Source organism: Neomonachus schauinslandi, chromosome 4 (genome assembly GCF_002201575.2).
Source record: "Neomonachus schauinslandi chromosome 4, ASM220157v2, whole genome shotgun sequence".
Lineage (NCBI taxonomy): Eukaryota > Metazoa > Chordata > Mammalia > Carnivora > Phocidae > Neomonachus > Neomonachus schauinslandi.
The window spans coordinates 150,405,627-150,418,821 of record NC_058406.1 but is presented as its reverse complement, the minus strand read 5'-3'; the positions used below and the strand labels follow the sequence as shown (position 1 = coordinate 150,418,821).

At 36.9% G+C, this 13,195-nt stretch overlaps 1 non-coding gene across 1 annotated transcript; it reads left to right on the top strand.

Moving 5' to 3' along the window:
- The first annotated feature begins 1,176 nt into the window (after positions 1 to 1,176).
- LOC123324659 lies at positions 1,177 to 1,282 on the top strand. Its single transcript, XR_006539936.1, has one exon. It is a non-coding gene; the product is annotated as a U6 spliceosomal RNA (small nuclear RNA).
- The last annotated feature ends 11,913 nt before the right edge of the window (positions 1,283 to 13,195 follow it).

The window sequence follows — 13,195 nt, the reverse complement described above, 5'->3', positions numbered from 1 at the left end:
TGTATATAAAATGATTGAATATCTAGAATACCCAAAAGGATTGTGAATAATGTTAACAAGGTAGACTTACATGAATAAAATTGATAGCAATGGACACACCATATCCTTTTTAGGAAAGTTAACTATTTTACAGACGTCAGCATTTCCCTAAGTCAGTTTTTAGATTCATTTCCAGCCTGTTTTCTTATTTGTTTGATTTCTGGGATTTGACAAAGTGATTTTAAAGTCCATTTGGAATGATGAACACACTGTAATAGCAAAGACAAAGGTGAAAAGGTTGAGGAGTGAGGGGTAATTTATCCTATCAGCATTAAAATAGAGTAAAAATGCACAGTGGTGAGATGGAAAGAACATGGGCTTTGGATCCAGTAAACTTAGGTTTGAATGCTTGGCTCTGACACATTCCAGCTGTGTAGTCTTAGGTAATTAACTTAATATCTTTAAGCAAAATCTGTGTTATAAATCCTAACTGACCTGAGCCGAAATCAAGAGTCAGACGCTCAACCAACTGAGCCACCCAGGTGCCCCCATCATAGCCATTTTTAAATATACAGTTGAGTGGTATTAAATCCATTCATAAGGTCATACAACCATCAATCCCTATTGATTTTTGAATGAATCTTCAAACATATATAATTACTTATTTTTTAATAAGTGAAATCATTCTGATGATTTATCTATCAGCTTTTGTTCTCCACTCAACTCTCTAAGAGATCTTTCCGTGTCAATAAATGTAGAACCACTTAATTCTTAGCAGCTTTATATTTGCCAAAATATAGCCATAACACAATTTATTTGACCTTTTCCTTTAGGTTATTTCCATTTTCCTTCCTAATTTAAACAATGCTAAAATGAAACCCTGTACATCCGTATTTGAATATATGTGTAACTATTTTTGTTGGAAAGATCCCTAGAAGTGGGATTGCTGGTTCAAAGTATATATGCATTTTTATTCAAAAATACTATAAAATTACTCTCCAAAAAGTCTTTAATAATTTATATTTCCAAATGAGTATATGAAAATGTCTTTTTGAAAGCAGTCTTTTGACAGTAATATGCCAAAAGCCTTAAACTGCTCATACTTCTTGCCCCATTGATTTTGTTTGTGAACATTGTCTCAGAAAATAGTTCTAAAACACAAAACAAATTCTATACAAATATGTGCATTGTAACAATGTGTTCGCATTGGCAGCACATATACTAAATTGGAACGATACAGAGAAGAATAGCACGGCCCCTGCACAAGGGTGACACGCAAATTAGTGAAGTGTTGCATATTTTAAAAAAAATGTGCATCATGTAAGTGAAATAAGTCAATGAGCGAAAGACAATTACCATATGATCTCACTCATATGTGGAATTTAAGAAATGAAAACAGAGGCTCATGGGGGAAGGGAGGGAAAAATAACACAAGATGAAACCAGAGAGGGAGACAAACCATAAAAGACTCTAAATCATAGGGAAAATACTGAGGGTTGCTAGAGGGGAGGGGGTAGGGATGGGGTGACTGGGTGACGGGCACTAAGGAGGGCACGTGATGTCATGAGCACTGGGTGTTATATAAGACCGATGAATCATTGACCTCTACTTCTGAAACTAATAATACACCACATGTTCATTAATTGAATTTAAATTAAAAAAATAAATAAAATTCATCGTAAATTAAAAAAAATGGGCATTGTAACATTATATATATATAATTGTGAAAAACTGGATACAACCTAAATTTTAAAAATGGAGCATGTAAATTATTGTGAAGCCCTGTGTAGCAATTACAACGATAATTACAAAGACTGTTTAATAACATGGAAAATGCTTATGGTATAATGTTACTTGAAAATTGCAAGATTTAATGAAAAGCTTAATCAAAATGTTCAAAACAATTGTGTTTTGGGTGTATACCTATTGATACTACTTCTTTTTTTATCCTACCTTAATTATTGTTTATTTCCCAGTCTTTCTTGATAGAAGATTATGTTTTTCTAAGTAAAAAATATTTAATCATAACCCTTAAGAAAGTGCTCTGTACCTGACTATCCTTGATGACTATCCCTGAAGCATTTTATAAAAAGGAGCCAATTAAAAATACAGCCTAACAAACATCTTGGAATTGTCCTGGCTTTATGAGTACAGATAGTTCTCATCCTCCACAAAATTGTGAAGAAAGGAAAATTAGGATTTGCTTTCCAACTTTTGTGCCACCTTCCCTTTAACTCCCAGATTTTATATTCTGGTTTCTATTCCCAAGGAATCTTGCTTTCTGATCACTGCTACTGTGTTAACTAGTAATAGCATCCGAAGGTATTTGCATTTTATCTTAAAAGATCTGACCCTTAAAAATAAGAAAATTCATGTAAAGCTTTAACATAAAGGAAGTGTTCGGTCTGTGTTGATGATGATGGTGGTGGTGATAAGCGTGATGGTACTGACCACGGAGAAGTCTTTAATAATAAAATGGGGCTTTGTGGGAAAAAGTGATTATTTTCCATTATGACACTTCCAGAATATTTAGAGTATGCCTGAAATTTCTTTCTCCTTAAAGAAAAAAAGCTTATGATGTATCCATAGTCTGTGTTACCAGAGATAACTATAACCATAACAATACTCAAATCTTTCTCAAATCTATTTATATTTTCAACCTATATGATTGCATGGATTTGTGAATTCCTGTTATAAAACATTAGCACTTTCTTTTAGTAATATTATCATTGCCTCTTGAAGCTTGAAGGGGCATCCTCTCTTGCTAATATTCTTATATTTGTGGAGTAAATTTAAATGAACCGTATCCATATATTTGATGCTTGCCATGACTTTATAAATTAAAACATATGAGGCTATTTATTTCCTTCTGGGCACTATGCCTAGAATTTGGTGCCCTCAGGTAAGTAGTTGAGCTTGGACATAGCTGCTTGCCAAAAATTAGGCTTCCTCCAGCTGTGGACAACAAAGGTTTACAGCCTCAACGTCTCCACAGCTGTATTTTTCCTGCAAAAATAATCACTACACAAATTTAGAATTGATATCAACTAGCTACTAATTACCAGCTCTTAAGTGTTAAGGAAAGATGAAATTCTACACAAGTTTTTAAAATATGCCTAACCTTAACGCTGTTTAGTGTCTTCCCGAATACATTTCAATGGCATGGTGGTCAAATCTAATTCTGTTTCTATTTTAGTGCTTTGCTAAGTCTTTCCTTGGAGTCCAAAGACATTTGGAACTTATGTACATTTCCAAATCTGATTCCAGCTCTCTTTGTTTACGTATTGTCTCTTTTAGAGCAAGTCTTTGGGTGCCACCTTTCCAACCCAAAGAAGCTTATCAAGATATTTCCCTAAACAAAGGTAGTGATTGTTTTCGTTCTACCCCACTAAATTCTGTATTAAGCTTTGCAGCACGGTTTACAGCTTGTCTTTCGTTGGCTTCCTGAAGTCTTGAAGCAGCTGTGCATGTTTTAATCTTACACTTTTGATAAAGTGAAGTTGCTCTCAAGGTCCATCATATCCTCTCTCCACTGCTGTTCTCCCTTTCCCATTCTATTCCCCCCTCCCTTCCTTCTCCTTTCCCAAATGGATGACTTATAAACAGTACTGTTGCTTTATCTGCATTTTCCTGGTTATTTGTAGGGTTGAGCATCTTTTCATGTTTACTAACCATTTGAATTTCTTCTGTGATTTTGTAAATTTAGATGTTTGGTCGATTTGTCTGTTTAGATTGTCTTATCCTAATTCGTTTCTTTATATCTCATTGTATTCTAGATATTAACTCTTCATCTCATATGTATGAGGATACTTTTTTTCATTCTGATAGGTATCTACTCACTTGGGTTATTATCTTTCTTCTTATGAATGTTTTCAATTCTTATGTAGTCAAATCTGGTCAGCTTTTCCTTTCTGCTTTCTGAGTTTTGCATTTTTCTTATCAGATCTTCTAGCTTGTGATTATACAAATATTTTCTTTTTTAAATTTAAATTTTAGTTAACATACAGTGCAGTATTGGTTTCTGGAGTAGAATTCAGTGATTCATCACTTACATACCACACCCAGTGCTCATCAGAAGTGCCCTCCTTAATACCCATCCCCCATCTAGCCCATCCCCCCACCCACCTCCCTCCATCACACCTCAGTTTTTTCTCTATCATTAAGAGTCTTTTATGTTTTGTTTCCCTCTCTCTTTTTTCTCCCCTTCCCATATGTTCATCTGTTTTCCTTCTTAAATTCCACAAATGAGTGGTATTTGTCTTTCTCTGACTGACTTATTTCACTTAGCATAATACAGCTCCATCCACGTCATTGCAAATGGCAAGATTTGATTATTTTTGATGGCTGAGTAATAGTCCATTGTATAAATATATATATACCACATCTTCTTTATCCATTCATCAGTTGATGGACATTTGGTCTCTTTTCAAGTGTGGCTAGTGTTGATAATGCTGCTATAACATCGGGGTGCATGTACCCCTTCAAATCTGTATTTTTGTATCCCTCGGGTAAGTACCTACTAGTGCAATTGCTGGGTCATAGGGTAGCTCTATTTTCAACTTTTTGAGGAACCTCCATACTGTTCTCCAGAGTGGCTGCACCAGCTTGCATTCCCACCAACAGTGTAGGAGGGTTCCCCTTTTTCAGCATCCTTGCCAACACCTGTTGTTTCTTGTGTTGTTAATTAAAATATTAAATTATTCTCTTATGTGCTCTTCTAAGAAAACATACCTTGGAGGTCTTTAATGTGTTTTAAAATGTTTTTAAAATAAACAATTTTGGATCTATAAAAAAGTTGTGAAAGTAATACAGAGTTCCCGTATGCCCCAAACCCAATCTCCCTGTTATTAACATCTTAACATTAGCATGGGATGTTTGTCACAATTCATGAGCCAATATTGATGTTATTATTAATTGAAGTTTATCCTTTATTCAGATTTCCTTAAGTTTTTACTTAATGTCCTTTTTTCTGTTACAAGACTCCCAATGTATTTAGGATACCTCATTACATTTAATTTTTATGTCTCCTTAGCCTCATCTGTCCTATGACATTTTCTCAGACTTTGTTTTTGATGATTATCTTAACAGTTTTGAGGAGTACCAGTCATATATCTTATAAAATATTCCTCAGTTGGGATTTGTTTGATGTTTTTCTCATAATGAGACTGGGTTTTGTGGTTTTAGAAGAAAGACCACAGAGGTAAAGTATCCTTCACATCACATCAGATCAAGGGTACATACAACCAGTACGACTTATCACTCTGTTGTTGACCTTGATCACCTGGCTGAGGTTCTGTTTCTCTACTGAAAAGTAATTTGTTTCCCCCCTTTTTTATACTGTACTCTTTGGAAGGAAGCCACTATGTATAGCCCACACTTAAGGTGTAAGGAATTCTGCTCTACTTCTTTGAGCGTGGAGAATCCTGTTTGTCTATTTTTAACCATTTGGATCTTTAATGCATCTGGAATTTATTCTGATATATTATCATAGTGGACATTGAGCTATTTCTTTTTTCCCTCTTTTGTGCAATTGGCATTTCTTTCGTTTGGGGAAGTCACAGTGGAAATGGATACGACTCCTAGCTCTAAGAGAGGGCCCTGTTATTTTAGACCGAAACAGGGAATTTCCGTCCAGCTTTCTACACTGATTTAGTAAGATAAGCCAATCATTTGTTCAAGTGCAAGCCAAATCACTGCATGTTAGGGAATGGTCAACCTGACAGCTTGAGCCAATGCGACAAGAAGGGAAGTTGCAGAAGCCTTCTGGGAAAGGAGGTTTCTCTCTCTTTGATGGGGGATACCAAAAGATAGTGCTTTTTCTCCTTTTGGGCAACGTGGTGTGTAGATTTGAAGCTGGGAACTTTGGCAGCCATTTAGCCTAGGACGAAGCTAACGTTACAGAAGTCGGAACCCAGAGACAGAAAAAGAAATTGAAAAACAAATAAACAAAAGCCCTCAGTGTCTTTCATGTCAGTATGGAGCCACTAAATGAAGCAACCCTACAGTCTGCTCTAGGAGACCCAGTTAAATGAGCCCTTTGTTATGTAAGGCAGTTTGGGCTGGGTCTTCAATTGCTTGCAATATAAAGAAGCCTGATACAGGGGTATATAAATAGAGATGTAATGATATGTATGTATGTATGTATATATTTATTTCCTTTTTTTCCCCTTTCAAGTAATCAGTTGTCTCAATACAGTTTATTGAGTCACTCATTCTTTCCCCTGTGATGTAAAATATCATTTTATCATAAACAACATTTCCATATAAAAATGGCTCTGTTCTGGGCTCATTATTCATCACATACATTAATTTATCTATGTCTGAATTAATATCACACTGTTTTAATTACCACAATTCTTTTATTACAGTATAATTGACATATAACATTGCATTAGCTTCAGGTATACAACATAATGATTCGATATTGGTATGTATTGTGAAATGATCACTGCAGTGAGTCTAGTTTACCTGTTACACACATTATTACAAAATGTCTTTTCTTGTGATGAGAACTTTAAAGATTTTTCCTCAGCAACTTTCAAATATGCAATTTAGTATTATTAACTATAGTCACCATGCTGCACTGTATATCCCCATGACTTATTTATTTTATAACTGAAAGTTTGTATACTTTGATCCCCCTCCCCCAACCCCCACCTCTGGCAACCACCAATCTGTTCTCTGTATCTATGAGCTTGGTTTTTGTTTTGTTTTGTTTTGGATTCCACATGTAAGTGAAGTCATACGGTATGGTATTTGTCTTTCTCTGCCTGACTTATCTTACTTAGCATAATGCTGTCAAGATCCATTCATGTTGTTGAAAATGGCAAGATTTCATTCTTTTTTATGGCTGAATAATATTCTATTATATTTATACCACATTTGCTTTATCCATTCATCCATTGTGGACACTTAGGTTTTTCCACATCTCGGCTATTATAAATAATGTTGCAATGAACATGGGGGTGTATATATCTTTTCGAGTGAGTGTTTTCATTTTCTTCGGTTAAATAGGTAAAAGTAAAATTGCTGGATCATATGGCAGGTTTTAAAAAAAAATATTTTAAGGAACTTCCGGGATGTCTGGGTGGCTCAGATGGTTAAGTGTCTGCCTTCGGCTCAGGTCATGATCCCAGAGTCCTGGGATGGAGTCCCTCATCGGGCTCCCTGCTCAGCAGGGAGTCTGCTTCTCCCTCTGCCTGCCATTCCCTCTGCTTGTGCTGTCTCTCTCTCTCTGACAAATAAATCAAATAAATAAATAAAATCTTAAAAAAATATATTTTAAGGAAACTCCGTGCTATTTTCATAGTGGCTGCACCAATTTACCTTCTTACCAACAGTGGGCAAAGGATCCCTTTTCTCCCTATCCTTGCCAAGACTTGTTATTTCTTGACTTTTTTATAATAGCCATGCTAACTGGTGTGAGGTGATATCTCACTGTGATTCTGATGTGCATTTTACTGATGATTGATTAGTGATGTTGAGCATCTTTTCATGTACCTAGTTACCACAATTTTATCATGTGTTTTGCCATTTGGCAGGCAAATCTCTTCATTGTTCTTTCTTTCAAAAACTTATGGGCGCTTTTCATGTAATTTCTCTTCTATTTGAACTTGACCGTTTGCTTTTTAAATCCTATTAAAAGTTCTTTTGAGATTTTTTTAAAAATTGGGATTACATTAAATTTACAGATTAAATCTAGAGGTGACTAGCCCTGGCCAAACCCTGACTACAGTCTTTTGAGACACCCTGAACTGGAGGGCCCTACTAAGCTGCACCCAGATTTCTGCCTTATAGAAAGGAAATAATAAACGTGCATTGTTTTAAGTTGGTATTTTGGGGGGCAATTTGTTATGCGGCAATAGATAACTAATGTGGATAAAAATTAATGTTATGTATATCTATGTTTTCAATGCTCTCACTCTTGATTTACATTTTTAAAAATAATTTCAGTTTACTAGGCATAAACTTGTGCTGTCTAGAAGCTTCTCTATTACTTTCCCTCCCTTTCATTTGTGGCTAAATATAAAGTGGTAATCTAACGGTCCTTTGTCAATGGTGACTTATTAATAAGGTGCTCTTAAGATAACTTTTTCTAATGCCTTTGACTATTTGTTTTAAAAAAAATTTTAGAAACCATAGCCATCTTACCCTCTTTCTCAGTGAAGATTGAAATTGAAATCATAGTTTAAATGCTTGAGGGAAATTAACCATGGAAAGGTTTTCCATGGCTAATTTTTGTAAAGTAATCACTTCATTAAGCAAAAAATTACCTTTTGTAAAGTAATCACTCCCTTTGGAAAAGAATCCAAAAAAAGGAGCACAAGGAAGCTTGTAATAGGAAAACCCCATAGTTTCGGGGCAGAGGTCATACCTCATTGTCTGTGCCTGGCAACTTAATAAAAAAAAATGTTGATTGAAAGAATGTTTGATAGGAACAAAAATATTCATGTTTGAGTATTCACAGTCTTTTTCTCTCTTGCTTCCCCTGCCCTTTTAAGGAAGAATCTTTCATTTCTTGTCTCCTAGAACTATGTTGTTCTGACGAAGATAAATAGAGCTAGAAGAGCTACAGAATTGAAGAGAAGGAGGTCAGATTATTCTTGGTAGGAAAAGGCCTGAAGTAACAGCAAAGGGAGGTAAATTGCAAGAGAAAGAGAGAGGAAGTGTGAGCATGCGGGGAGAGAGAGAGAGAGAGAGAGAGAGAGAGAGAGAGAAGCACTGTAGGAGTATGGTGAGCAAGGGAGAAGCAAAATGGATGGCTGTCATGAAAACATGGGAGAAAGGGAGAAAGATGGGTAAAGATTTTTAGGAAATTATGCTGTGTGAATATGCCATATATTTCCTTTCTCAGCCTTTCCATGAGAGTTGGATTTGAGTTTGATTTGATTGTGTCACATGCCAAGACTGGCTTAAGGATGGCTCAGTTTTACTGCAGCTTCTCTGTCTATTCAATATCTATCTCCCTTTTTATCCTGTTGCCCTAGGTCTCATTGTCCAGTTTCCCAGCAGTGTTAACTGCTGTCATCACTACATGTCTAGGGCACTTCTTATTTTCTTAGCTTTCCTGGCCTGGAAGTAAGCACATCTTCTTTCTGCTTCATTCAATCAAGACCAAGTTAGAAATTATTCAGAGAACATAGGCAGGTATAGAAAGAAATAATAATAATAAAAAGAAAACCCAAAAACATAAAAAAGAAATTATGAACACATGGAACAGATCTGTTTCTAGAGCTTAAGTTCCTGATATTAACATACAAAGGCCAGCCATGGAAAGGCTTTAACTGATGGAGATTGTCAGGTTCTTAGCATTGGTTCTTCTTTTCCTTAGTTCTGTCCCCATGTTCAGTGTCTTAACCAATCATTGCTGTGAAGATTTGAGATATCTTCAGCTTGTTCTGGAACTTATCTTTGTATATAACAGAAATTTCTTTCTTTTTCCTTTAAAGTGATGTTATAAGGAGGGTGAATTTTATAAAGTGGAAGGCATTTTTTTTCGCTGAGCTCCTTAGATGGCAAGGACCGTATCTTCCATATCTCTTCCCCCATAGGTCTTAGTTATTGTGTTTACATATAATTACTGTAAATCAGTGGCTTCTCAAAGTGTGATCTGGGTTCTTCTGGGGATACTGAAGACTACTTCAGGAGGTTCACAAAATTAAAACTATTTAAAAAACAGTACTAAAATGTTATTTGCCCTTTTCACTTTATTCTCTCATGAGTGTATGGTAGAATTTTCCAGATGCTACATGACGTGTGATGATGTCATTCCTCTGAAGGCTAATGGAATGTATACTTGTATACTCTTGTGCTTTAAAAATTTCTGAGTTTTAATTTCTTAGTATAGATAGATGTAACCCACATAAGCAAAAGTTCTTTGAGGTTCTCCATAGTTTCTAAGGGTGTAATGTGGTCCCAAGAACAAAAAGTTTGAGAACTGCTGGTGTGGATAATTATGTATTGAACTGAAAATAGAACCAATCTGATTTTTATCATTTCTTTCCCTGAGTTTACAGTTGGGCCTGAAATTCTTTGCTATCATTCTCCGTATGGTTCAAGGTCCAGCCTGATACAGAAGCCACAAGAGACAGACAGCACATGGTTACTTGAATGGAGAAAGTTTAATATAAAAAATTATTAACTATAATAGGGGATTGGAGTAACAAGGGATTGGCTAGTAAGAGTCAAAGAGAACTCTAAAGAATATAGGATTGGCAGAAATCAGGACTACAACCCCTGAGGCTGAGACACAGCACCCAAAAAAGGTCCCCAGGGGTTGAAATATAGACTTTGTTGGAGAGGGCACACCTATGTCTCACTGAACGGCAGAGAAGTTACTGTGGTTGCCACGCTGGTGCAACTTGCTGGAAATCTGCCCTCTAGAACTTTCCAGAAACCTTTCTCTTAGGTGGCTGGGGAAAACTGCTCATGGTGAGTTTTCTCACTGGAGACACTCTGCCCCGAAACTGCTCAAGGGAGAAGCAGGTTTGGGTGAGGAGAGAGAGACTGTTGACCACTGAGTGTTGTTGCTGTCTTGCCCTGCAGGAGTCCCCACTACCGGAGAAGCAGTGCATCTTGCAGGATCCAGAGAAGCAGTCCCCAGTGCTGGTGTTGGCCAACGGAAAACATACAAACCAGGGAAGAAAACTCTTTTGCAGTGTCTCTCCATGGCTCTCTATTGACAGAGCTTAACATTACTCTCTCTGATAAAGAAAAAGATTTAAAGAACCTAGCTCCATTTTAACAGAGCAGGCAATGAAGGATGAATTTGGAACTGAGAGGAAATAAAATAACAAATGGCACACGTAACTTTCACTTAATATGTAGTTTATCAGTTATCTATGTTTCTTTCTTTTTTTTTTTTTAAGATTTTATTTATTTATTTGACAGAGAGAGACACAGCGAGAGAGGGAACACAAGCAGGGGGAGTGGGAGAGGGAGAAGCAGGCTTCCCGCCGAGCAGGGAGCCAGATGAGGGACTCGACCCCAGGACCCTGGGATCATGACCTGAGTGAAGGCAGGCGCTTAACGACTGAGCCACCCAGGCGCCCCCAGTTATCTATGTTTCTTAAAATTCCTGATGTTTTGTTGCATGGAAATCCACTCATTCACTTAACAAACATTTATTCAGTGACTATAATGTTCTAGGAACTTATAAACATAAGCAGAAATTGTAGGCTATTGCCTACTAACAATTCCTCCATTTTTTCCCTCAATAGTAGAATCCCAATTTTGTTCTTCTCCCATGCCATAAGCTTTAGGGAAGTCCATTCCCAGTCTCAGCTACAAGCTCAGCTCCATGGGTTGAATCACCGTTAGTCTGAACTGGTTTTTGTGGTCCCATTTCCTTTGCTAGCAATGGTTGTGTGACACAATTCTGGCCAAAAGGACATGAAGGGAAATCTGCAGAGGGGCTTCTAGAACGGTTTTTTCCACCATCTTGAAAAGTGGTATTCAGAAAGAAATAACCCTCTTCTGCTGCTAGGCATTGTCATGTCTTCATGTGATGCTTGGAACTTTGGTAGCCATCATTTGAGGGAAGGGAGAGAGGCTGCTATGCACAGCAGAGCAGGAAACGGAGGTAAATGAAAGAATTGATCAAACCTAGAAACACCTACCTCTAAGTGTCTTCTTCTTTTTTTTTTTTTTTAAGATTTTATTTATTTATTTGACAGAGAGAGACACAGCGAGAGAAGGAACACAAACAGGGGGAGTGGGGGAGGGAGAAGCAGGCTTCCTGCCGAGCAGGGAGCCCGATGTGGGACTCGATCCCAGGACCCCGGGACCATGACCTAAGCCAAAGGCAGATGCTTAATGACTGAGCCACCCAGGCACCCCTACCTCTAGGCTTCTTGTTTTAAAACTGATATGCCAGACTTTTGAGATGATGTATGCGAATAAGATACTGTCCTTACTCCCAAGAGGCTTATGGTTTGGTCAGAGAAACAAATAAGTGAAATAAACTTATTCAAGATTGCTATGATAAAAGAGGATAGTGGTTGAATTCAACTGCAAGATGCTAGTTCCAGCTCGCTATAAAATTAGGTTAGAAAAGAGAAACATTATCAAGGGAAAGTGTTTTGTTAAGTTGCCTCTGGAAAGGAAATATTTCCAAGTTTCCCCACAAATAAAACTTTACATAATGTAATATATTTGATCAAAGCTTTCTCTCTGCCCCAAACTCTTTCCAGTAATAGTAGAAAAGATTAACAGTTGTTAATTAGTATTATTTTTCAAATACACATAAAAATGATAAAGAGTAACATAAATGCAGTTTCAATAAAACGTAGCAACAAGTATAACAAGGAAAAAATCTTTATGTTAATATTTTTCTATTCATAAAACACCGTGGTGTATGTATTGGGTGACACAAATGCAGTTTTGTTATTCCCAGGAACTGGGTCTCAGATTGCAGATTCTCTTACATTTCTATTAGAACACCTAGCTGAGAATTCTGGTGAGCTCTTTAATTAAAGTGTGCCCTTAATCTCCATTTCAATTGGAATGGTTGGACGCAGAAACAGATGATGCTACTTTCATAATTAAGTGAAGCTGAGTGACCCTTATCTACATCTCAAATTTTCCTACAGCTTTCAATTGTTCATAAAGGCTTCTGCCTTTTATTTGTAGGTTGAATGATAATTTCTATGCTTTCCTTCCTGGAATCTTCAGATTGGCTTTCCACAGACAAATTAAAATAGAGACTTGAGGCATTTTTTGTTTTGTTTTGTTTTCTAAGTAATTCAGGAGAAAAACAATTCCTTTTATTTAGTAATATAACACACCAGGCACACTCGCCTCCAGGCCTTACCACTTACTCTTCCCTTGGCCTCACGTTTCTCTGACCTTCGCCATCTACATGGTGCTCCCCTGACTTCTTCAGTCACCCTCTTGCTGATGCCTTCCCCCACCACCCTATCTAAATTTCATCCCTTCTCCTCCACATTATTTCCCTTTTCCCCATTTTACTTTTCTTCCTTACCAGTTTTCAATACCTAATCTTATTAATTAGGTACTTATTTATTTTATTGTTTCCCCAACCAGAATATAAACCTCATGAGGACAGGAACTGTGGTCTATTTGTTTTTATCACTGAGGAATTCCCAGCACCTAGAACAGTGTCTGATACACATAAGAACTCAGTAAACATTTGTTGACTGACTCACAGTGGGATGAGGCTTGGCTTTGGAGTTAGAAAGGCCTGGGTTAGAATGTA